The sequence below is a fragment of the Ambystoma mexicanum genome, chromosome 3q, assembly GCF_040938575.1.
Source record: "Ambystoma mexicanum isolate Mex_15411 chromosome 3q, UKY_AmexF1_1, whole genome shotgun sequence".
In the NCBI taxonomy this organism is placed as follows: domain Eukaryota; kingdom Metazoa; phylum Chordata; class Amphibia; order Caudata; family Ambystomatidae; genus Ambystoma; species Ambystoma mexicanum.
In genome coordinates this window covers 1,077,371,201-1,077,398,383 of record NC_090926.1, presented here as the reverse complement: position 1 = coordinate 1,077,398,383, position 27,183 = coordinate 1,077,371,201, and positions in this window count along the sequence as shown.

The window sequence follows — 27,183 nt, the reverse complement described above, 5'->3', positions numbered from 1 at the left end:
GATGCCATACGTTTGGCTTCTGTGTCTGCTGTGTGATATCCGCGTGACACGAAAGTTGTCCCCTTGGTGTGGGCGATGCATTTCACGACCGCTATGCCCACTGGGAGCTGTAGTGCCTTAATCAGCCTATCCAATAAGGCTGCGTGCTGCACTGGCGAGCCGTCAGCTCGGAGGTAGCCCCTCCTTTTCCAGCGCGCTAAGCCTGCGTGCACTGTTGACGTCACATAGGCGGAGTCACTGTACACTGTTACTTCCTGGTCTGCGTGCTTCTCAATGGCGAATATCAACGCCAATAATTCTGCAGCCTGTGCTGAGTAGTGCAATGGTATTCGCGCACTAACAAGTACTCGAAATTCTCTATTTGCTATGTGTTTCATCACAGCGACGCCTGTGTATCTTTGCCCATCACTTTGGTCGATCCTCGAAGAACCGTCGATAAAGACAATCTCTCCTCCTGCCAAGGCATTTTCTTTTACCCTGGGGATTTCATCATAGAATTTTTCATAATTTGTGCAGTCATGTATCGGCTCTCCTTCAGTGACTGGCTCTGCTATAAACATAGCTGGGTTCACTGTCTTACATCGGACTATTTTGATCGATGGGTTGGATATGATCACTTCATAGGCAGAAGCTCTCTGAGATGTCAATGTGCCCTTTGGTTTCTCTAAAATGCCAAATAATGAATGCTTGACGTATAACGTCATGGAACAGCCCATTACAATGGTTGTCACTTTCTCTATGGCGAATGCTGCAGCAGCTAAACTTTGTTCGCATGGGAAGTGGTCAGGGATGTCATTTAGGGGTCGCCAGAGGCCACAACTGCGAACAGGAGTGCCACAAGTCTAATACTTTCAGCACTGCCCCTAAATAAGAAAGAATAGGAATACCAAATAATGTCTCTTTCTGGAATTCTATACAATAATTGCTAGACGCATTAAAGGTTTATTTCAGGCACACTTCTGGAAGTGAGTCACTGATTTAGTCTGTTCTTAAATGCCTCAACTCAGCCTTTCATCCTTCTGAGGTTGTTAAATGAGTACCAACACAGGTTGGGTGATATTGGGTGTATATTTATTTTTATATAAAGCGCTTAAGTGTAAGTGGTATATAATAACACATCATTATCATTTGGTCATGGACATCTGCTTTCATTCACAGTAATTTCGTAATATGTGCCTAAACACACTGATCTTAACGATACATATGGCGATCCATTCTTGTATGAAATGTACATCACATTATAGTGATATCGTAACCATATTTTTCGTAGTGTACAATGCTATGTGATGCCACTTCCTGTTTTGTAAACGGGTGAAAGGTCGTGTTTTTACATCGCTTCCTGTGATATCACTTTGGGGTGGGGTCAAATTACATCACTTCCTGTGATGTCATCAAGGGGTCAAGGGTCGTGTGATGTCACTTCCGCTACCCCTGGCATTTTGTTGAAATGACGTCCCTGGAAGCGGCCCTTCATTACTGGGTCCAGGTTCCCACTGTAATATTCTAAGGGCTTGTACCCCAGCGAGGTTCTTTGGGCGAGCACTGCTGTCATAACGTTACCATCTGTGTACGAAAACAGGTAGAATTCCTCTGCATAATTAGGAATTCCGAGAACTGGAGCCGTACAAATCGCTCTCTTGAGTTCAGTGAACCTTTTCTCCATCATCTCAGACCATTCCATTTTTTCCTTTGTCACTTGGGCCTTCTTTAGGGCCTGAGGTAAAGGCTTTGTATATGAGCTGTAAAAGAAAACCCATGCCCTAACATAGTTGCACAGGCCTAGAAAGCTCTGCATTTGCTTTATCGTGTGTGGCCTAGCCATGTTCAATATGGCTTCAGCCCTTTCTGGGGTCACCTTCTTGCCTTCATGTGAGATCAACTGGCCTGTGTAAAGCACTTCCTGTTGACAATATTATAACTTTTCCTTGTCAACCTTATAACCTTTCTCAGCCAGTATAGTCAGTAGCTGAATAGAATCGTGCCTGCATTGTTCTTCTGTGGTACTGCAGATTAGAATGTCATCCACATACTGCAAGACGACGCTTTCTAATGCAATATTGCTTAGGTCCATTTGTAGGACTCTATTGAAAATGGACGGGGACTCACAGTACCCCTGTGACAGCCTTGTGCTTTTCAGACGCATTTGTCTGAACGTGAATGACGTCAGATCACGGTGCAACGGGATTGAGAAAAAGGCATTTTTCACATCAATCACTGTGAAATATTTTGCCTCGACGGGTATATTACATAGAATTGTAGATGGGTTAGGGACTAAAGGGAACTCGGCCTCAACAATATCATTTATTGCTCGGAAATCCTGGATTAAACACTGAGACCCCCCCTTTGATTTCTTGACAGGATAAACCACCGTATTACATGGTAACTCTGACCTCACTAAAATGCCCTGGACCATCATCGCAGAGATTGTTATAAAAATCCCTTCGTCTGCCTCGCTGGACATGGCATATTGTCGGACTCTCGGCAAAATTGCTCCTGGCTTTAGTTTAATTTTCACTTCTCCCACCCACTTCAAGAGGCCTACGTCATAGGGTCCTGTAGTCCACACTGACAGAGGTACTTTAGCTATATCCTCATTAAAATATTCCGGGCATGTTAGTGCCAACATCATTCTCCGAGGCACTTCTCTTTTGATAATTCTTACCCAAAAGATGAGACTCACTTCCACCCTTGTCTCTTCTGAGTCTGGTTGTTCTTCAAACAGATCGTCATCGATGACGTCAGTCACTCAATACCCTTCTTCCATGGCGATAATCGCGTACCATTGTCTGCCTTCATCATCGTATCCGTCAACCAATGCTACTTTCCCTCGCACTGCTGCAGAATGTATCATCAAGGGAAATACTTGTCCCTCCTCTTCATGCATAGGTATTCTTGGTCTGAATAAAAACTCATCAGGGGTTCTCATGGTTTTATCTGCAAGGCCTGGCAATCCTGCCATAAGCACACGCATGCCTAATGCGAAAACTTCTGGCTCAAATGGTATGGCCCTCATGGCTATGTGTCCTGAGTATGCTCTAATCATTATGCATACATTTGAATAATGCATTCCTGGAGTGGAGCACACAATGCCCTCCTCCGTGACGAAATTGTCATGTTCAACTTTGTCATTAAGTCTCGGCCCAAAATGTTTACTGGGGTCTGACGTGAATATAATAGAGGTACATTCATTCCGCACTCTCCTATGGAGACTGGGAGTGCATCTGTAAAGGGAACTCAACTGTGAGCTCCTGTAAAACTCTGAGCATCTATGGCCTCGCCGGATAAGGAAAACTTGCCTTCACGTATGCACGAGCGTGTTGCACCCGTGTCCACTAGATAGGAATATTCTTTACCCCCTATTATAACATCCACCCTAGGTTCCCTATGAAGGTCTGGTGTCACTAATAGGATAGAGCACATCAGGGTTTTCAGTGAGCTGTCCTAGTTTATATATAGGTTTGGCCCACTGTGTGCTTGCGGATGTTCCCCATTCCCAGTGTTGCTTCCCCTTCCAGAGTTCTGGACCTGCCCTGTGCTCATCGTGTGTGACACGTGCGACGGTATCTGTTGGGATTGTCCTTGTGAAAAATTCCCCATGTTCTGTGGTTGTACCCATTGTTGTGCACCTTGTTGCACGCCTGGCGCTTGCTGCTGCACCATGTAATTCTGTGCAATGCCCTGTTGTGAGACTGCAGGTGGATTTGCCGTGCCTGCTCCCATTCCTTGGTAATTCTGCAACATGCCTTGACTTATGCACGTGCGCGCCAAGTGGCCTGTCAGCCCACACAGCCAACATACTGGCGGTGGTCGGATTATTTGTCCATTTGACATATCTGGATTACCAATTTGCACGTTCTGAAAGCCTCCTTGATTACCTTGGAAACCTCCCTGATTGCTCTGCCATCCTCCTCCTCTAAATCCTCTTCCCCTCGGGTAAAATCCTACGTTATCCTGGTTATTCTGTTGCAGGTTGACCACCTGCTGAATGTTTTGTTCAGCTGCGTTATACAGCATAGCTCCTTCAAGAACATACTTTGATCATTTCTTTTGCACCAGCTCCGCTTCCTCACCCTTTCGAGTCGCCTCTTTTTTCCGATTCTTTTCTTGCAACAATTTGAGCGAGCACCAAACACTGCAAGCTCCAAACCAAATTGTCCACCAAACAAAATCTGTTATATCACCACTTTGCTCAGAAACATTTAGTTCAGGTGTGATTCAATCTCAATTATCGAATCGCTCAACAATTTTTTCCAACCAGTTCTCGTAACAACAATTTCACAAGATGATGCCACACAAAACATATAGGACAGACACTTAACATACTAGACAGACACCAGCTGGACACAAATATCTCTGCCTCTAATCATTACCCCTACATGGAGTTTAAACGAACCCCGTTCACGACGTCTTTAAACGTGGTGGTAGCCTAATTGTTCCCCATTATGTGGTACTCTGGGTTCACGTTTCTTCTAACCGCTATATTAAAGCGCAGGAATAAGGCGTATCCTCTCACTTCTCATGTGTCCGCCCTGGTATCCTCTCTCTTCTCAGGTGTCCGCCCCGGTATTCTCTATTTGTTAAATTATTCTCAAGTCATTTTCCCCTTTTATATATACAGTCTTCTCTACTTCTGACTATTTTGCTTTGCCTCCGTTACCTTTTCCCTTTACTTGTTCTAAGGCTTACATCGTTTGCCAAAGCACTCTATTTTTCTTTCGTTTCACTCACCGTTCGCACCGTTCATCTCTGGACCCTCGGGACACTGCCTCCGTTACCGCCTCCTTCAGGTTTTTGTCCGATCAACTGCCCATAGGAATGGGAAGGGATATGTTTTTAAAACGGGTCCCTTCATGCCTCGACTGCAGTCTTGGCTCTATTACACTACCATTGTCCACGGGAAGCTTCACAGTATACTCAGCCGAATGGCGAAGGACTCGTGATATTGTCGAAGACCTAGAGTTACTTCGTGTCGACAGTCAATAGGTGTCTTTAATCGATAATCAATGGTTTCAAACCATCCTCTGCAACCAAGTGTATGGGAGGGGGAGTGACCCCTGACCGGTACATAGAGTCAGAGCTCGCCCTTGAGTACTTTAAGACAAGATAGCTGCACCTTGAGGTAGAAGGGGTGCAGGATGTCTTTACTCCAGCAACAAACAATAAGGACAACTCATTGGTTTGGCAAAGGGGAGTCCGTTTAATGACAAGTACAGAAAACGGGGAAACATGGAAATCAACAGTGATGCGATAGCCCGTCTCGCTTCAACTCCCAACAATCTTCATTCAACAGTAACAGTTATACCCAAAATTCATCATCATTGACGTGTAACACTCATAAATTTGTCATACAATTCTATTGGTTGGAAAAGGTAACTTAAGTATAGGTGCTATATCTGTATATGGTAACGAGTGTGAGGATTGGATAACCCTTATCGGGTGGGCCTCTACGCCCTTCCCTCTAACATTACTCATGTAAACGTTACTAAAAGTACGACGTTTCATTGGTTCTACTAGCTATAGGACCCTAGATTATTTGGTCCATTGTGATTGGGTTGGTTACACCCCTAGGCATAAATCTCCACTTTAATTAGCAGCATGCAGAATGGTCTCCAGATGCAGGATGCCCCAAGATTCACCCAGCCTCCCTTCCATCAATCAGCATTTTATTGCTATGTGTCAATTAGTTGGCTGTGTTCGGCCTCGAAACTGTATCTTCTTGTCAAGAAAAGTTATGGTATCTTCTGGTTTTGGGTGACATCAGACGTTGGTACCTCTTTGTGCTTGGCTGGTCACGTGTTAGTACAACATGAATCTGCTTTGTTTTCCTTCTATTTGTGCATTTGTTTCTCTTTTCGGCCTCGTCACCTGCCTGGGCCTCCTTATCTTGACCTTCACGGGGTAGGTTGCTCTGCTCTTAAGTTTAGATTCTCCGAAGTTACTGTCCGCCTCCCTCTCTTGGTTTGACCTCGACTTCCCAGGCACGGCCTGCTCCTTGCTGAATTTCGATTCCGCTGTCTCTTCTTGGTTTAGCTGGAATAAGAATCCTGTCCTGTTTGACCGATAGTAACCTGGGTTAATTCTGCTTTTGTGTAAAGTGGACTCGCACTTATAGAATGTGCTTTGTTGAGATAGATATATAGTAGGCGCTTGCCGCTCTATTCTTCTACTAAGCATAGCAAGCCGCACTGTTTTCTTAGCTTCTTGCGTTACAAGCATATGTACAGGCGTTAGCTGGTTGAATATTTTCATCCTGCGTTACCGTTTAAGTTTCTATCTGTTTCAACATCGTCTCTTCTTTTAAGTTCATGATATCCTTATTCATAACATTTCGTCTTTGTGTCTTCTTTTGATTGTCGTTTCTTTCATCTGTGAGTCTGTCCGGGCCCTTGTGTCGTCACCATTCCTCTTTGATTAAGGCCTTTTGAGCTTCTTCTGGGACAGTGTTTAAGCAGTCTTCATTTCGTGTCGTTTGCTGGTAAAGTTGTCCCAATGGATACCTTACTGTCCATGGTTGTCTGGTTATTGGCACTTCAATAGGTGTTGCTCTTCTGATGGGCACTGAGCAGAGCCCCAATGCAGCTCTCTGCTGGTTTATTTGTTCGTCATATGTCACATATCTCGGTGTGAACGTTCCTGGTACTTCAAAATGGGTGGCTGGAGTGCAGGCCATATATGGGACCACCTCTACACCAGCGTATATATAAATACCCACAGAATGGACTGCCAAGTGCTGTGAGGTCTATGAGAGTGAGAAAACAGTGTCTTGCCATGGCAGGCACCCAGAAAGCCCCAATAACAGAGCACTTGTAGCGAGGTACAGTGCACAGACTGCCGCACAGTGACATGCACCTGCCGAACAGTGACATGCACCTGCCCTTATTGTTTTTTAATAACCAATATAACACTTCAATTACTATGGTGCACAGCAACCTAAAATGGAGCTATCTGCTGAACTCAAGATTGACAAGCATGGCATAGCTACAGAATCTTGTTCAATTTGCACATTTTCTAAATAAGAAAAATAAAAAAAGTCAGGGGACCAGTTAAAGGCTTTTCCAACCTTACAGTAAGTGCCTTCATTCTCCCTGTGAGCACCTTCGCCCTGCCTGTAAACGTCCCCTTTCTATCGCCATTATAGCAGTAACCACCTTATCTTCAATCCGTTTGCAACTACTTCGATTCTATCTGTAGCGGTCCCCAGTCTAACTGTGCCAATCTTCATTCTGTGTGGAACAGTCTCCATTAGGTTTGAAGCCACCTGCATTTCATCTATGTCCAGCTCCACTGTATCTATAACAGCTTCATTCAATGTGTACTCTCCTTCATTCCATCTGCAAACACCTCCATTATTTCCATAAACGTCTTCATTTCACCGGTAACAGCCTTCATTCTAGAGGTAACCATCTTCATGCTACCGACTCCATTACGCTGAACTCTACCTATGACCAATTCCAAACTTCGATGGGAACCAACAAGCTCCCACCCAAAAATGGATCTCCTCAAATCTATGCAAAGCTTAGTCCAGAATATCGACTACTTAGAGTTGCAGGCTGTAGTATTCTCACTCAGTCTAAGGTCAAGACGTTGGAGGCCCAGGTTAACAGCCTCGTTTCCAGCACTTTGTATCACCTGAAGCTGCTTGCCCAGCTGCGCCCATTTCTTAGTACTTCTAATTGTGCAACTATGGCATGTACTGTCATAGGGGCAAAATTGGGCTATTGTTCGCGTCGACTCCTTGGCATCTCTAAAAATGAACGTACTCGCTTGCTGGTTATCCAAAATCTGTCGGCATTGTTGAAGGATTACAGAGGTCCGACCACGTGACTGCAACCAGGAGAGCCCTACATTGGCTTCCTGTCTGTAGTAGGAGTTATTTTCGTGTACATTGAATTACGCACAGATTTGTTTTTTGTAATCAGTTTAGCGCTCAGTCCCAGGATCCTATCAGTGGATCCTCTGCGCAATGTTAGCCTATTGTGGCTTTATCCTTGTTTTTGAGGTGGAGCAGGGAGATACGGTTGTCTCCCATTATCCACTGATAGGATCCTAGGACTGAGCCTTGAAGGAAGACAAACACCCTTTTCAAATAAGTTGATTTTACAATAACAAGGGGTGTATACCCACATCAAACCATAAGCTTTTTCTCTCCTGATGAACCATGGTATAAACCATGGGGAAACACGTGTTTAGAGTGATGGTATTATAAAATGTATGAAACACAATTTATGTGTAAGGTCGACTTTGATTTGTGTGAATAACAGAATACTGTATGGAATACAATACAACGGATCTGTACAACACAAGGAATAAACCAAATTTACATACCTCAATCAAATCTGTAAGGGAATTTTTTTCTTTTCTGAAGGACTGTGAGCGCACAAATTGGCACTAAACTGATTAAAAAAAACAAATCCAAGTATTGCTGCAGTCACAATATATGTACACACAGTGGTGATCACAGCAAGAAACTAAAACGCCCAAAAAGGAATCGCCCAAGGGAATTAAGCCAATAGTGACTGCAAATTAAGTATAAAAAACATTACGCACAGATGTCTATATGGACAGGTGCCCAGGTATCCGACCATCTGCATCTCACTGCTTCCGGTCCGCAGAGCCCTGGGCTCAAACAACACCTGCCTCTTGGAAAAGCCATGGACCAGACTTTCTTGTATGGCTCAGAGATCATTTCCGTATGCTGCTCCCAACATTTGGATGCTTTCCCATTGGATCTGAGAACATGTTCTTCCCTTGCTTCCTTCAAGCATATGCTAAAACCCGCTCTGTTCTCCAAGACCAGGTGCTGTTGTCCTTTGAACTGATTCGGTCTCTGTTTGATTCTGTTTTTGTTGTATGTCGCTGTCTAAGCGCCTCTATGCCTCGCGGCCTATGTTACGCGTTACACAAATACAATAAATAAATAAATAGCACAGTATTTACTCTATTTGGAACCAACGCAACTTTGACTGCAACATCTGTAATAGTGGTCATTTCATCCTTAACTGAGTTCATTCTAAATGTAACCATCTTCATTGCATTTGTAACAGTCTTTATTCTAGCTCAGCAGCACCGCAGAGTAACCCCGGTTCGAATCCCAGTCCAGCACTAAGAGATTATAGATTCATTCATTCATTTAATTAGCCACCTTTATTCAGAGCTCCCATGGTCCACGTGGCCATGCGTGAGAAGGCCATTGAGTCCTGCATTTTTCCCTTTCAATTCTGGGACTTTTTCTTTCACATTTGAAATTTAGAAAAACTGCAAGTCCCAGAATTCCAATCAAAATCAGGACCGGGTGGCCTTCTCACGCATGGCATGGGAAAGAAGAGAGCTCTGTAAATCTCATCTGTAAACATCCTCATTCTTTTTGTGGTTAACTTCATTCTGCCAGTGGGCTTCCTCCTGTTTGGAAATGTAAACCCTAGACTAAATAGGGCTAACCAGAGATGGGGTTGCTGTCCATTTATCTGTATCCTGGAGTAGAACATAAGATATACACACATGCAGTCATAGGGGAACAAACGAATGCACACACTTTAATGATCCGTCACTAGTCATTTATTATATGTAGAATTGTTTAACTGTTGAGGTGTACTGTTTTTACTGGACCTTGTGTTCAATGCTCACCTGCTTGGGTTGTGAGCAGCCAGCCAAACAAATGCCTCCTTTCTCAGGGACCAATCAGAAAGCTCAGACCGAGAGAGAAGAGTTCTATCCACTCGCCTATGGCTGCAATGGAGTGTACACAGCCTTGGATGGGAAAAACAAACAGTTGGGGGAGACCCATTAAGCGGGTGAAAGGAGAAGAAAAAGAGCAAGATCGCCCCCCCAGGGAGCTGCTCTCATGGGCAGCCGGTGGGGTCCGGAATGCGAGGCCCTTTACCAGCAGCCCTAGGTCGCTAAAAAAGACGGAGTGGCCACGGGAAGCCAGCAACAACTTGATTTCCAATCCCCTAATGGGATTGGTGGTTTGGCAGAAGCCAGTTCCTGAGAGTGAAGGAAACCTTGCGAATGCACTCAATTCTGCCGGATGTTTGGAAAGTAAGCAGGCTGGCCTACCTGCTGGACATTATTGACACAGAAAGGCAGTTGTACCCAATTCTGAGACCCAATCTCGCTGTACTTGCCTGTGCTGCGGTTTGCATTGTCAAGTGCCGGGCATCATGCCCGGGTCTTCATCCTCCTGCTGCTGGTGCTCCTCATTTGCTTGGGCCAGGTCTTCAATGCTGGAGACATTGATTTTCTGTGATATGCTACCACAGGATCTGCCACCATGGTTTTGGAAATAGCTGCTGCTTGGAAGGGTGTTGGGACTGGAACACCCCAGCATGTCTGCTTCGCTGGGCCATCTTTGGTCACCACCACCATTGTCCTGCTTCAGGCTCTCTGCTTGGTGGGCCATCCATGTTTGCCTGCTGAGCAGCCGGGGTCCTCCTGGAGCCATCCCCTTTTCTTATTCTACATCCAGAGGCTCGGTCACATTCTTCTGAATGATCTTCTTTTGGACTGTCAGGCACATCGTTGGCTTAGGGTTCAAGTCCCTGTGTGACCGGAGCCTTCATTTTGCCCTGTAAACGTACTAACCTTGTTGTTCTGCTTTCCTGGGAAAGTGTATTCAGGAGCCAACACTGTACGTAGTTACCTCTGGGACCTGGGCTGGCGGGCCATATAAAATACTTGCACGCAGGTGTCCGCTGTTATCCATGGTGATCAAGGTTCTGCAGCTCCCCCTCCACCGCATTTCTCAATTGATTTAGATTGAGGGGCTGAATCCTGGGGGCTGTTGGAACTTGAAATCGCTACACTGCATCTCTTCTTCTCGGCCTCCACTGGTGTCCGCTGAGGTTAATTGCTTTCATCGGGGTACCTGCGGAAAGGAACTGGCACTTAGCTAGATTTTCATCAAAACCACAGACCAGCCTATAGACTGTGGGCCTCATTACAAGTTCGCTTTGCTGGAATCCGGTGATTCTGTGTTGACGGTGACTCCGCTTCCGCGACCGCAAGGTTGCGGAAAGAAGGGCCGATTACGGCAGGTGGGTCGCGCGCAACACACCAAGGCGGAAACAGAGTCACCACCATCACGTAAACACCTACGCACGCGGACTTAGCGCCACAGAAAACGGCGCTAGAACCGTGTCTGCCCCCGCCGACACGGAAACACCGGAAGCGGAAATACCATGACCGTGGGGAAAAAAACGGAAACAGAGAAGCGGCCATTATATAAAGCACAATCCACTGCATCCTCAGACACCACAGGTCAGATCACCTCCCTGAGACTGACAAACAATCCAACACCATCATGGCATCCAGGATACCAGCACGCAGACAGAGAAAGCAGCGCTTCAGTGAGGCTGAGCTCACAGTACTGGTGGAGCAAATTGTTGAGCATGCCGAAATGCTCTTTAGTGCAGATCAGCGGCGCGCTACTCAGCAATGCCGCAAGGAGGTGTGGGCAGAGGCAGCACGCAAGTGCACAGCGGTTGGCGTGACCACACGCTCAGTGAAGGAGTGCCACAAGAGGTGGGATGACCTCAGGCTCAGAGTGCACAACCTCATCACAGCACACCGCCAACACAGCACTGGTACTGGTGGAGGCCCTGCATCCCCTCTGAAGCTGCAATAGTGGGAGGAGCGCTGCAGCAGTGTCATGCACCTCGAAGGCATCCACGGCATAGGAGAGGCAGAGGCAGGAGTGAGCCCACCTGCAGATGCTGGTAAGTGCACAGAGTACAAAGCCATACGTGTGACTGGGAGTGACCCAATGGACCCACTCCCAATGCTGTCCCCCCCAACAGGGCAGGAGTAACCCAATGGACCCACTCCCAATGCTGCCCCCCCCCAACAGGGCAGGAGTGACCCAATGGACCCACTCCCAATGCTGCCCCCCACCAACAGGGCAGGAGTGACCCAATGGACCCACTCCCAATGCTGCCCCCCGCAACAGGGCAGGAGTGACCCAATGGACCCACTCCCAATGCTGCCCCCCCAACAGGGCAGGAGTGACCCAATGGACCCACTCCCAATGCTGGCTCCCCCAACAGGGCAGGAGTGACTCAATGGAGCCACTCCCAATGCTGCCCCCCCAACAGGGCAGGAGTGACCCAATGGACCCACCCCCAATGCTGCCCCCCCCCAAACAGGGCAGGAGTGACCCAATGGACCCACTCCCAATGCTGCCCCCCCCAAACAGGGCAGGAGTGACCCAATGGACCCACTCCCAATGCTGCCCCCCCCAAACAGGGCAGGAGTGACCCAATGGACCCACTGACTGGCCAAACGACGAGTATCACATCCCCAAAGCACAATCCCTTTAAATTCACACAGTGCATGCCTGACTGGAAGCAGAGACACATACCTGTGTGTATCAATAGTCAAAAGTGTTGAATTGCAAGTGGACATGGATTGTGAATTTTGATGCATGTGATGGACACATTACGTAGCACCACACAACTAACAGCATGTCCTCTGTATCCCCAGAGTCGTGACAAGTGACAGCGACGATGGACAAGAGGCTACGCAGCGGCCACCTGCAGGCGCACAACGCAGCACTCATGTCCAGGAGGATGATGCAAGCTGCTCTGGGACACAGGCACCGGCTACAGCAGGCACACCGGCTGCAGCAGGCACACCGGCAACATCAGGCACACCGGCTGCAGCAGGCACACCGGTAACATCAGGCACACCGGCTGCAGCAGGCACACCAGCAGACAACACCATCCCCATGCAGCCACCCACCCTGGCCCTGGATGATGATTCGCAACCCATCTGCACAACTGAGGAGGCTGCATCAAGTGATGGGAGTGCCCCGGCCATGCAGGCCGAAGCAGTACAACAGGGTGAGGGGGACAACATGGATGGCCTGTCACCCATCCATGGCCTACAGTTCAGCCCCCCAGAACTTCACAGCCCCATGCGCTCCCCAACTCCATCCATGGGCGAGCTCTGTACACGATTGCTGCACATCGAGCAACAACAGGCCACCATGACACAGCTGTTGAAAGACAGCTGGAGGAGGCCAGGCTGCAGCGTGAGGAGACCATGCAACAGCGGGAGGAGGCCAGGCTGCAGTGGGAGGAGTACAGGCTGCAGCAGGAGGAGGCCAGGCTGCAGCGGGAGAGCAATGCCACGTCGGTGCGTCGGCTCACCAGGTCGATTGGACGATTTGCGGCCACAATTCTCACCCTGGCACGCCATGTCACGGAAGGGAACAGTGTGCAGTCCAGCATTGCCGAGTCAATGTTGGTAGCCCAGCAGGCGATCCAAGGACGCTTGCCCATAGTTACACTGACAGTCACATACCATCTGTACATTCAGTGAGTGGTACTGTTTCCTATTGCGATACACCATCTCCATTGCACGTGGTACTGTCAGCTCTATGTGGGTGCAGTCTAATGCACCTATGCAATTTGGCATGGCTGCAATGGCATGGAATGCCAACTTGGTTGCAATGACCTCTGCAAGTGTACAGGGTAGGACGATGTGTTCCGACACATGGCGCAGCAAAGCGTCCAGTACCTGTCCCAATATGTTTGAAAAACAGGGTTGTGAGAGCCCATGCAGCTCACCAACTGTGTGCTGATAAGTTCTGGTGCCTAGGAAATGCAGTACTGACACCACCTTCAGGAGGGGGGGGATTGCGGTTGAGATGGCAATGTGGCTGCTGATGTCGTCCTCAATCATGGCGGTGATGTACATGATTGTTGGGCGGTCCAGCCGGTATAATGTGTGGATCTGTCCTGGGGTCAGGTTCCAGGGTGAGGCCCTGATGCGGGGTATTGCAGGCTGCCGGCAGGGTCGTGCCGGCTGCACAATTGGGTTTGGCATGGGTTCAGGGTTTGCTAACTGACGCCTGCGCCTCCTCCACCTCCGCCTCATCCTCCTCTACTCCATTGCTGCCACCATGTGCACTGCTGCCTGTATGTTCAATAGTCCCAGTCCCAATGCTGCTCCTGCTGCTGCCTGGATTGTTGTATTTGGAGTTGGCCTGGTTGTGGGTGTGGCCCTTTTGTAGCCTCCCAGTGACTTGCTGGGTCTGGCTGGCCTCATTTGGGGCACCTGTGGCCTGATTCACCTCACCTGGTACTGTTTAACGTCATGTTCGCGGTGGCGTCGATACCGCCTCCGTGGCCATGGTTTTTCCGCCATTTTTGTGGCGGTGTTTCCATGTCTGTGGTACTCGTGATGCCCATGGTGTTTCGTGTTGCCGGTAACTGAGTGGTTTCGCCGCCGTCGCATTCTACGGATCCCTTAACTCTGCGCAGCGGTTTGTGGTGGTGGTTTTTCCGGGTCCGTGGGTCGTGATTGCACCGTCACGTTAACGACGGCGGTATGGTTTTACCGGTGGCGTTAAGTCTGGGTCGGCGATCTCGTAATGAGGCCCAGTGTCCTGTTATTTCCTATGGGACACTAATCTCAACACTGAAACTCCCTAAAGAGACGCTGCAAGGTACTTGCCCGGCTTGTGGCATTTTTCTAGGATCCCCCTAGTTTCCCTAGTGACAACCCCTAATTTATTAGGGATTTTAAAATCCATATATTATACTGATGCCTTGGATGGACATTGTAACACTGAGTGTTGCTACTGTTTCCCCCACCTTGGAGTGTAATGTGCCCTACGGACCTTCTTACTAAAATATATCCTGCTCTTTGGTAGACCTCCTGGCTGTGTTGGATATTATATTCCCCTGTTTGCTAAGTGCTATAATTGTTTTGTGTACATATGTATTATGGACCATACTTTACATCTCTGAACGTCTTTATGTATATAGTCTGCCAACATGTGTCAGGCTTGCATTTTAGGTTAAGGAGTGAGTTAGGGCTTAACTGGCCATTTAAAGATTTGGTCTACACTATGATCTGAGATGTGTTATGTTTAACCTGAGTACATCCTTTTCCTATCATAAATATTTTATGGTGACCTTATAAATAAAGAGTATATTGTCAGTATACCAGTGTGACGTGTCCTTTTGTGGTGTCTATCAGGATTAATTGTACCTCCACAGTGGACTTTTTCCCTCTTAAAGTTAAGCCTGACTGCTCTGCTATGGCTACCATTGGAAAGTCTGGTCTTTCCTTGTGGATGACACACTCTTCTTCCATTAGGTTGGATGGTTACACAGCCCTCATCCAATTAGATATACTCTAATATTGACTAGTCCATATACCCCTCACACTCTAATGAGGGTGCTGCTGTATTGCTTACCAGTGGCTGGTAGGCAATACAGCAGGCTCTCCTCCAGGTGCTGCTTTAACAGTGATTGGTGTCTATACCCCTCCCAGTCTTTCCTACAGGTGTTGCTCTGTTACTGACCACTCTCTCTATATACCCCTGTTAGATCCTCCTGCAGGTGCTGTTCTGATACTGATTGGTAGGTATACAACTGTCAGACTAACCTAAAGGTGATTTTATATTGCTGATCAATCTCTTTACCCTTTTCAGACTAAACTGATGGTGGTTCTCTATTGTTGACCAATCTCTTAACCACTGTTGGAATCTCCTACAGATACTACTCTACTAGTGACGGATCTCTATAGCCATGTCACTATACCCTCTGTCAAACTCTCCTGTAGATGCTGCTTTATTGCTGAATGCTATATGGCTGACCACTCTCTATACTCTTCTCAGACTCTCCTGAATGTGCTACTATATTGCTTACCAATCTCTATACTCCTGTCAGACTCTCCTGAATGTGCTGCTATATTGCTGACCTATCTCGATACCCCTGTGAGACTCTACTGCAGATGCTGCTACATTGCTGACTGCTATATTGATGACCAATCTCTATACTCTTGTCAGACTCTCCAGAAGGTGCTGCTATATTGCTGATCTATCTCGATACTCCTGTGAGACTCTCCTGCAGATGCTGCTTTAATGCTGACTGCTATATTGCTGACCGATCTCTATTCTCCTGTCAGACTCCCCTGAACGTGCTGCTATATTGCTGACCAATCTCTATATCCTTGTCAGACTCTCCTGCAGGTGCTGCTCTTTTACTTACCAGTTTATATACCCCATGTCAGACTCTCCTGCATGTGCTGCTATATTGCTGAACTATCTTTATACTCCTGTCAGACTATCCTGAAGGTGCTGCTATATTGCTGACCTATCTTGAAACCACTATGAGACTCTCCTGAAGGTGCTGCTATATTGCAGACTGATCTCTATACTCCTGTCAGACTCTCCTGGATGTGTTGCTATATTGCTGACTGATCTCTATATTGCTGCTCTCCTAAAGCTGCTGCTATATTGTTGACCTATCTCTCTACTCCTGTCAGACTATCCTGAAGGTGCTGCTTTACTGGTGACCTATCTCGATATCCCTGAGAGAATCTCCTGAAGGAGCAGCTATATTTCTGACCAATGTCTATACTCCAGTCAGACTCTGCTGAAGGTGCTGCTATATTGCTGACCTATCTTGAAACCCCTGTGAGACACTCTTGCAGATGCTGCTACATTGCTGACTGCATTATTGCTGACCTATCTCAATACCCCTGTGAGACTCTCCTGAAGGGGCTGCTATATTGCTCACTGATCTCTATACCCCTCCTAGACTATCCTACAGGTGCTGCTCTTTTGCCTGCCAATCGCTATACCTCTGTCAGACTCTCCTGCAGGTGATTTTCTATTCCTGACTCATCTTTTAACCCTGTTAGACTCACCGGCAGGTGCCATTTTGCGGCCTATTGTCTATACCCTTGAAGGTTTTTCTCTGATAGTGCCTGACCTCATCACCCACTGCGCTGTGCCAGGTGCTGGCAGGATGGATTCGATACGTGTGCAACATTTTATAGAATGTAATGTGATAATTACTGGCTTCAGCAGACGTTAATCCTCCCCTCTGGCAAAGTCTGCTGACAGTTCGTTACTGATACTTTTAAGAGCTGCGGAGTCCTACCACGAGGAGACCTGCACTCTAGCAACGTTCAAATGGAGAACTCAATAATGCTTAAATGCTTAAATGCTCCCCCCTGACTCCCTTTCTGATGGCAGCTCTTTGATCTCGAGTCCTAAAATGCCCAGGGAGGGAATTGTGAGGCAGGTTTGGGTGGAAGTGACAGAAATATTAAACATTTCATTTCATAACACTTTATTTCGACAGTAAAAGTCATAAAAGCAACCTCATCACAATACATTAAAAGAATGCACATACAAAGAACAACATGTTAGCATTACAAGACTAAATATAACTGTTCAATAAAATAGTTCATAACTTGTATAAGCCCAACATTATCATGGCAGCAATATCTTTTTCGCTATTAGTCTCCAAGCAGACACAAGATATTTAAGAGTGGCAAACACTGCGAGGACATCACTAGAATTCTGGCAGACTGTCATGGCCTCGTCCCTTGGGCCGGCAACCTTGCTTGTGTCAGAAATAATGGCTTTAGGTATCGCTGCCTCGCTGGCATTGCCATATTAAATATGCCTTCAGGCCCACTGGCGCTTTACAAATAAATAAATAAATGAGAGGATGCAGCAGAGTCGTGGTTCCCTGAGAAGGGTCAGAGGCATGCTGTGCGAATGGATCAGGGGGCAGGGGGTGACTCCGGGTGCATGTGGGAGAGCCAACTATAGGAAAGGACCATTCATGCTGTGGGTGGGGTGTAGCAGAGTAACACTGTGAGGGGAGCACAGTGCTGACATGCTGGGTAAGGGTGTTCCTTAACACTGTGGGTTGGGGGAAGGGAGTCAGATTAGGATAAAACGGCCAGGCCACCCGCAGCCACGCTATGAGCGGGACAGTGTCGCAGTGCACTGTCGCAATAAGGCGGATCCATGCACAAAACCACATTGTGTGTGGCAGTGGCAGTCATAAGGTGTTTGAGGTGACTGGTCCCCTCTGTGTGCCCCAAAGAGATAGTCACTCTATTGATGGAGGGGCACACGGTTAATTTGGGTTTCACTGCAGGGTGAGGCATTGCAGCTTTACACAGTGAGTGAGGAGTGGAGTGACACTCAGTTGTGGCACAGTGAGGGGACTGCATAGCTCGGAGTGCTTGAGGCGGTTCCATTCTGGAGACAAGTATAAAGGTTGTAGCTAAAGAGAGATGCTTTTCGGAAAAGAAAGGAATCTACACCCAATGGCCCTGCATGGCAGGTGTATGTAGACCAATGGCCCTGCACGGCAGGTGTATGTAGTCCACTGACCCTGCACAGCAGGTATATGTGGCCCACTGACCCTGCACAGCAGGTGTATGTCGCCCAATGGCCCTGCAAGGCAGGTGCATGTAGCCCAATAGCCCTGCATGGCAGGTGTATGTAGCCCAATGGCCCTGCATGGCAGGTGTATGTAGCCCAATGGCCCTGCATGGCAGATGTATGTAGCCCACTGTCCCTGCATGTCAGGTGTATGTAGCCCACTGACCCTGCATGGCAGGTGTATGTAGCTCAATGGCCCTGCACAGCAGGTGTACTGACCCTGCACGGCAGGAGTATGTAGCCCACTGACCCTGCATGGCTGGTGTATGTATCCCACTGACCCTGCATGGCTAGTGCCTGTAGCCCACTGACCCTACATGGCAGGTGTATGTAGTCCACTGACCCTGCAAAGCAGGTGTATGTAGCCCAGTGGCCCTGCAAGGCAAGTGCATGTAGCCCACTGACCTTGCATGGCAGGTGTATGTAGTCCACTGACCCTGCAAAGCAGGTGTATGTAGCCCAGTGGCCTTGCAAGGCAAGTGCATGTAGCCCACTGACCTTGCATGGCAGGTGTATGTAGTCCACTGACCCTGCACAGCAGGTGTACGTAGCCCAATGGCCCTGCAAGGCAGGTGCATGTAGCCGACTGACCCTGCACGGCAGGTGTATGTAGTCCACTGGTCCTGCACAGCAGGTGTATGTAGCCCAATGGCCCTGTACGGCCGGTGAATGTAGCCCAATGGCCCTGCACGGCAGGTGTACATAGCCCAATGGCCCTGCACAGCAGGTGTACGTATCCCAATGGCCCTGTACGGCCAGTGTATGTAGCCCAATGGCCCGGCACAGCAGGTGTACGTATCCCAATGGCCCTGCACGGCCGGTGGATGTAGCCCAATTGCCCTGCACAGCATGTGTATGCGCCTGAATCTCCTGTAGAAGGACCTTTGCAGAGGGCAGAGGCTTGTCCAGGAAGTGGCTTTGGGGGGGGCACGTGCTACCACTAGAGTATGATTGGCCACCCCTTTAGCCTAAACTGTGATCATTATGTGTGTGCGCACTCGTACTTCATGCCACCCCTGCATAAGTCAGTGCCCCACTTGGGCCCCCCAGTCAAAAGAGTCTGGACCCGCCACTGGCAGAGAGGGTGAGATGATTAATGGGTTCTGTGACAGAATGATGCCACTTGAAAAGGCACATCCCCCTGAGATGTGTTGGTAACACGAGGGGAAGGCGGCTTTGCTAAACAGACGCATCGCCGCACGTTCTGAGAGCTGAGCTCCGGCTCATTGAGTCCGATAATCACTGCCCTCCGTATAGAGAAAGCAGGTACCTTGTTGTTGTTGAACTGAACTGACAGGTGCAATGGCTACATTCAGATACAAAGGTTACATATAACTTGCACATGTGCGCATGAGAAATGACCAGTGATTTTTCACGCCAGCTTCCTTTAAGCGCCCATTTGGCAGTAAGGAGATGCAGTAATATTGTACCGATATTTATTGCCACTTCACCAAGAATCCAGTGAAAAGTATGCTACTACTAAGGAAAATCTGGAAAGACCCAAAAATGCATGCCAACAAATGGGGTTTTATTTCAATTCACAAGGCCAATGTTTAAACTCTTAGGTATTTGCTATCTACAGTGATACAAGTTGGCAGTATTCTAGAAACTTCTCAATTGAATGCTCGGTGAAACTGAATATAAAGTAACTTTCTCCCAAATGAGTAACATTCTCCCAAACGAGAAACTTGCAGAATTAGTTATACCAAAACCATTTCAAAATAAATAGTGACACAAGTTGCAGTGCATTCATTGGTTCTCAAGATGAAAGGAGTATTTGCTGGGAAAGCATTTCCTCACCACAGGGTTTCAGCTAATCCCAGGAAATTCTGCGTGAAGCACAAGAGACACTTTCACACTGTGAAGGATAAGGCCCTACAAGACGTGGCTCAACCCATAACTCGCCATGGGAGCCTGTTTCATCAAGGGGCATTTGGGCCAGGGGACATGCATACATACAGACAGGAAGGCAGGACATGGACAGCATGCAGGCTCTGACACAGGAACGAGCCTTTCCACCGTAGCGTCTCTGTGTAAAATTAGCTAAGCCCCGTAGCAACACCATACAGAGCAATGCACTCCGGGAATTTCTGCGAAAGATGGCTGGCAATCCCCTAATGGGAGCTCCCCAATGGATCTCAGCAGTAGGCTTGGAAGTCACCTATCTCCTGATAGGATACAGCTAGGAATGTAGTTGGAGCACCCCAGCCTGTCGATTACAGTTAATTCCATGGGGGTACAGCCTTTCGTCAGACATAGAAGAGCGAATGTTACCCTAACACATACCTGGAGCACAAACAGGCATCTGCTGGCAGGACATTGGCGTTTGTGTACACTGAGGACCAAGCAACACCTAGGGAGGAAGACCGTGCGCCCGCAGGTTACTCTGTATGATAAGCCTAAGGGGGAGGGTTACAGAAGAGCATTTATATAGCGCTACGAACACTCGGGCATCTGAGCGCTTCTTATTATTACCCACGTGTGTGTGTGGTGCTCATTTATCGACCTCGGAAGGATGAAAGGCTGAGTTTGGTCCTGCTGGGATTCGAACCTAGGCCAGCAGGCTCTGCATAGATGTCAAAGCGAGCGCTCTTCTCGACCCCAGAGGCCTTACCTCTTGTACCTGCTGTTCCAGGTCATGATACTCACCCTGACAAAAAAAAGTCTATACATTTTCGTACATCTTAAAGTTGGCAGATTTCCCCGCCCAGAAGTGTATAGCCTTGCAGTCATTCATTAACATAGCAGAATCCAAACATACAGTGGCAGGGGGCAAAAGCCCACCCAGGCGATATCAATACCTTATCCATATAATGAGGAGCTGCTTTCAAAACTGTCATTCAACCACCCTTCAAAAAAATAAATGGAGGCTAGCTCCACCCCTGCACCAGCTCGGGGAGGCGCCCCGTGTAAAAGAAAAGCTCCCGGCACCAACTCGAGAAGCATTTCTGTCCCGAGGGCCAGGGTTGACCCAGGAATCTCCCAGATCTGCTTCAGAAGACTTGGCACGAGGCTGAATGCAGCGCAGTCAGCCTCACACCCTGTACACAAGATGTCCAGATTGGAATATATAACTTTTTACAGACTTTCTCTTTTTAGGGTGAGTATTCCGACCAGTGAAAACAACAGAGTCCAACTTCCATTATTCCCTGAAAGGATTTGTTGCTGAAACACTATCACGGGCAGGTTTCAAATTTAAAATTGGGGGCAATTTGAAATTTAAAAACATGCATTTTGCATAAACGCAAAGAGCATTTTGGCAACTGAAATTGTTATGCTTTTGTGCAAAATGCCAGGTTTGGCCACAAAATCGGCCCGCCCTCTTCCCCCCTCCCGTACCCCCGGGAGAGAACGGTGAGCCCAGAGTATTTTGTTTTTGGGCAGTGGTTCCCTATTTCAGTGAAAAGCTCCTTTATACAAAACAGAAGTGGGGAGATTTTCACTTAAATAGGCCACCGCCAGCATGCCAGCTCGGGGAAGCCTTTCAAAGGCTGTCCCATGCTGGTATGGCTGTGAACCCCCATTTAAGTGAAAAGCTTTCGCTCCTGGGAAGCTTTTCACTTAAATAGAAGGCGCTGCCACCACACCAGCCGAGGGAAGCTTTTCACTTAAATAGAAGGCGCCGCCACCACACCAGCCGAGGGAATATTTTCACTTAAATAGAAGGCGCCGCCGCCACACCAGCCGAGGGAAGCTTTTCACTTAAATAGAAGGCGCCGCCACCACACCAGCCGAGGGAATATTTTCACTTAAATAGAAGGCGCCGCCGCCACACCAGCCGAGGGAAGCTTTTCACTTAAATAGAAGGCGCCGCCACCACACCAGCCGAGGGAAGATTTTCACTTAAATAGAAGGCGCGGCCACCACACCAGCCCAGGGAAGCTTTTCACTTAAATAGAAGGCGCGGCCACCACACCAGCCCAGGGAAGCTTTTCACTTAAATAGAAGGCGCCGCCAAGACACCAGCCATGGGAAGATTTTCACTTAAATAGATGGTGCCGCCACCACACCAGCCGATGGAAGATTTTCACTTAAATAGAAGGCGCCGCCACCACACCAGCCGAGGGAAGCTTTTCACTTAAATAGAGGGCCCAGCCACCACACCAGCCCCGGGAAGCTTTTCACTTAAATAGAAGGCGCCGCCACCACACCAGCTGAGGGAAGCTTTTCACTTATATAGAGGGCCCAGCCACCACGCCAGCCCCGGGAAGCTTTTCACTTAAATAGAGGGCCCAGCCACCATGCCAGCCCCGAAAAGCTTTTCAGCCCAGGGAAGATTTTTATTAAATAAGTCACCACCACCACACCAGCCTTTCAAAGACTACCCCGAGATGGAGTGGCAGCACACACCTATTAAAGTGAAAAGCTACTGCTCCAGCACTGCAGAGGGGAGCATTTTACTTAAATAGGGCACTGTCACCATGCCAGCTCAGGGACGCCTTTCAAAGGCTGCCCTGTGCTGGTATGGCAGCGGACCCCCATTAAAGTGAAAAGCTACTGCTCCAGCACTACTATGCACCTAAAATCCCTAACAGCAAAATACAACACAAGATGTTAAAAACTAATATGAAAAACTGGCTACATGAACAGAAGAATCTAACCAAGATATGCCTGCACACATTAACCAAAAAATGTTCCCTCCCCACCCATGACTCCTAAACCTGACTCTACCACACTTTTACCTTAGGACTCTAACTTCGGCCCCAGAGTACATTAAGATACTACCGGACAACCTTGACTCTACCTCTCTTGGCTCTGCAAAAGGTTAGCAGACGTGTACCTACATCCACTTGTTTTATATGTTTTGTAACATGAATAACGTTCAGGCGCCAGAATTTCTATTACTCATTGTGCCTTACCAAAAGCGTCACCCACACTATTTAATCAAACTACCAGCTCAAATATCAGAAACAGGTATGCAGGCTACTTGGCTGTATAACCAAATCCATACTTCCTCTTCTTTGTACATATGTCACGCAAGTACTTTGAAGCGGCACCCTTGTAAGTTAACGCATTATAGAACTCAAATATTAATTTAGCCTTTAAACATTTAGAAAAGACAAATGCATTACTAACATTACCCTGTAAGAAGAGAGCAGCATTGCAATATCATTTACTTAGCCTACAAGGGATATGTCACGCCCCTGCGGAGACCATGGTCACTGTGGCATAGATGGTCTATTAGACGGATTGCGGCCATCTTTACTCCCAAGATGGCCGCCGCTACAGATGGTGTGGGTCTAGACTTACACAATGGCCGCGCGGTGGTAGGACCGCCCCCCGACTCCGGAGCCGGTTCATTAGATCCTGCGGACAACACGCGGATGCGTTGCTACTCTTCAACAACAACGCTTCGTGAGTTCGATACTAGGATCTATTTACTTACTCGTTTGTTTGTTATTCCTTCTGTGTAACTCTACCCGTTTTCACTCACCTGTTTCCAGACTTGAATCCTTCTCTCAACTCTTGCACGACATCCAAGACTCGAGTGGATTTCCCCTGCCTCACTCGTTACGAGCTTAACCTCACTGATCGGTTCGCTAGTGAGACTCCCTCCCTGGCGTGCGGTACGTGAGAATTGATATTCAGTCCCTAGTATATCTGGGGGTTAGAAAGAGACCAGAATTGACACATGATATTATCTTACCTATACAGAAGCAGGGATATGCAGGTTCCGATCCGCAGCATTGAGATATGAGAACCGTTCTCTTACCGGAACGTCCTCGAGGTTACTCCTGTCCGCGTCTCATCAGAAGACCTGCAATATAGCTTGTTAGGTGGTACCCCCCTTCCAATCAGGTACTCCTCTTTTCCTCAACCCATATTCTGCCTTCTAGTTTCCCTGCTTCAACTTACCACTTTCCTCTGTCTTTATTCAGACGGCTTCGCTTCAGCGGATATTCTGGGTACCAAGAACCTCTCCGGACAGACGACATCTATCCAGTAGCCTTCGACACAGGGTTTTCTTCCCCAGAGGGTTTCCCTGGAGTCCTTCCCCTCCTTAATATTTGTATTTGAGGCGGAGGAAGGGTCTCAGGGAGGCACTCATTCTCTACCCCTGTGGGAAACCATTTCCGAAGAAGGAAACGAAGGAGGGAGAACGACTGGTGTTTCTCTAAGGTAACCTTTCGGTTATTCAACCTTCTCGTGATTAGTCTAATTATTACAGTTAGCAACGCCCAAAAAATAACACGGGGGCTTCCCAGGTGCTGAACGGTTGCCTTAAAGAACTCGATAGTTCTAGGAGATACCATGGACGCAGCCCAACAGCAGCAATTGGTTGCTGCAGTCCAGTCTTTGACTACGGAAGTCCAGGCATTAAAGCAGGAAAATGCCTTTTTGAGACAACAGGTTGGAAGGGTACCTAGTTGTTCAGAATTACCTCCCGGTCCCATTCCAGGGGGTTTATATGATGGGAATCCCCACAAACTTAAAGCCTTTATCGAAGCATGTACTGTCCAGTTTACATTTAAATCGGCCTTCTTTCAGAATGATTGTGACAAGGTGGGACATATGATAGCCAACTTGACGGGACCGGCATTGGCATGGGCTACACCACTGGTTGTGACAAACAACGCTCTACTAGACTCCTATCCCGCCTTTCTGAACAGTCTTAGGTCCATGTTTAGTAGACAAGAGATCACTGTTTCTTCCCAAGAGCAATTATTAGACTTCAAACAGGGATCACAGGATCTACTGTCGTATATCACCTCTTTTAAACAGCTGGCTGCTGGAACCTCTTGGGCTGATGATGCTCTGATAACACTATTTCGTAGGGGTTTGAATGAGGAACTTAAAGACGAGGTGTCTAGGGTGTCTCGACCTCCCAACCTAGCGAAAAATGATTACATTAGTGATGCAGATGGACTACCGTCTACAGGAAAGGATCAGAGAACGACGTCGAAATCGTTCTGTGAGGCCATTGACTATGCATCCTTCTAGTCCTATGAAAACCCCAATTGATGAACCTATGCAGATAGGAATCACAAGAGGAAGAGGTAGACTCACCTTGGAAGAACGTAATCGACGGAGGGCTAAAGGCTTGTGTATGTATTGTGGGTCCAAAGACCACCCAGTACAGGATTGCCCCATCACCCCTTCCAAACAACAGGGAAACGCTTCCTCCCAACCGCAAGGGGAACCGCGGCTAGGGAGCCAATAACAGGTTCCTCATCCATGTCAGTAACTTCTCAAGTCACAGACACTCCAGATCCTCCCATGATTGTCATACAGGTTTCAATGGAATGGGGTACCTCCGAGCCAATTTTGGTTCCCGCATTGATTGATTGCGGAGCTGCGGGGAATTTTGTAGACACCATTTGGAAGAATGACAAGAATATACCATGCTCCCTTAAGACCATTGCTGTTCCAGTAGAATCTGTTGATGGAAGTCCTTTGACTTCCGGTCCTATCCGGGAACAAACAAGACCTATTCAAATGAAGATTGCTTCTCATCAAGAGACCATCGTATTCGATGTCATTCGCACAGCACATTATCCCTTGATATTGGGTTTACCGTGGCTTAGAGCCCATAATCCATACATCAATTGGAAGGCCGGCACAATTTTTCTAGGATCTGAACATTGCCTTACTCATTGCCTTTCTGGTGGAGCGTTGGGGTTCTGTTCTACACACTCCGTCCAAGAAAGGAATCGCACTACTTCGATGTTACATAACATCCAGGAGATCCCTCCTGACTACCAAGAATTTCAAGTAGTATTTTCCAATTCAGAGTTCGCTGAATTACCTCCCCATCGTAGAGATGATTGCGCCCTAGAACTAGATCCGGGTGTTCCAATCCCTTTTGGGCGCATGTATATACTATCAGCTCGTGAACGGGAAGTCCTAAAGGAGTATCTCCAGAAGCATTTACATAACGGCCTCATTCAGGAATCCACTTCTCCTGCCGGCGCCTCACTGTTCTTTATCCCTAAGAAGGATTCGACAGAACTCAGACCATGTGTAGACTATCGAGGTTTGAACAAGATCACCACTCCGGATCGCTATCCGATGCCATTAATCCCAGATATTCTTGAGGCAGTAAAGGGCGCCAAGATATTTACCAAGCTAGACCTACGCGGAGCTTACCATCTTATCCGAATCCGCGCAGGGGATGAATGGAAAACCGCCTTTCGTACTCCCTTGGGCCACTTTGAATACAAAGTGATGCCATTCGGACTTTCCAATGCACCAGCTGTTTTCCAGCGTTTTATGGATCACATATTCTCGGATATCCTTCTACATACCGTCATTGTCTATTTGGACGACATACTGGTCTTTTCAGTTTCCATGTCGGACCATATCCGACATGTGAAGGAAGTATTGCAGAGACTGGAGGAGAATCATCTTTTTTGTAAATTAGACAAGTGTGAATTCCACAAGGATAGAGTGGCTTATTTGGGTTATATACTATCCGCCGAAGGAGTTGCCATGGATCCCAGAAAAGTCTCTGCAATAACGGAATGGCCAGTTCCACTGTGTGTTAAAGATCTGCAGAGATTCTTAGGATTCGCCAACTTTTATAGGCGTTTCATTCCTCACTATTCGGAGAAGATTCTTCCTATGACGGCTCTCCTTAAGAAGAAAGCAAGGTTCCTTTGGTCAGACAGGGCTCAAATAGCCTTTGGGAGTCTCAAGGAAGAATTCACCAAGGAACCTATACTCCTGACCCCTGACCAAAACAAGAAGTTCATTGTAGAATCGGACGCCTCACATCATGCTGTAGGTGCCGTTCTACTGTAAGAAAATGAACAAGGAGACGAGTGTCCTGTGGCCTATCTGTCTAAGACACTCTCCCCGTCGGAGATCAATTACTCGGTCCTCGAAAAGGAATTATTAGCTATTAAGAGAGCCTTTGAGGAGTGGCGACATCTGTTACTAGGGGCCAAACATGCCATCGAAGTACGAACCGATCACAGCAATCTCCGAGCCTTACAATACTCTCAAACACGAAATAGTCGCCAAGCTCGTTGGGCCCATTTTTT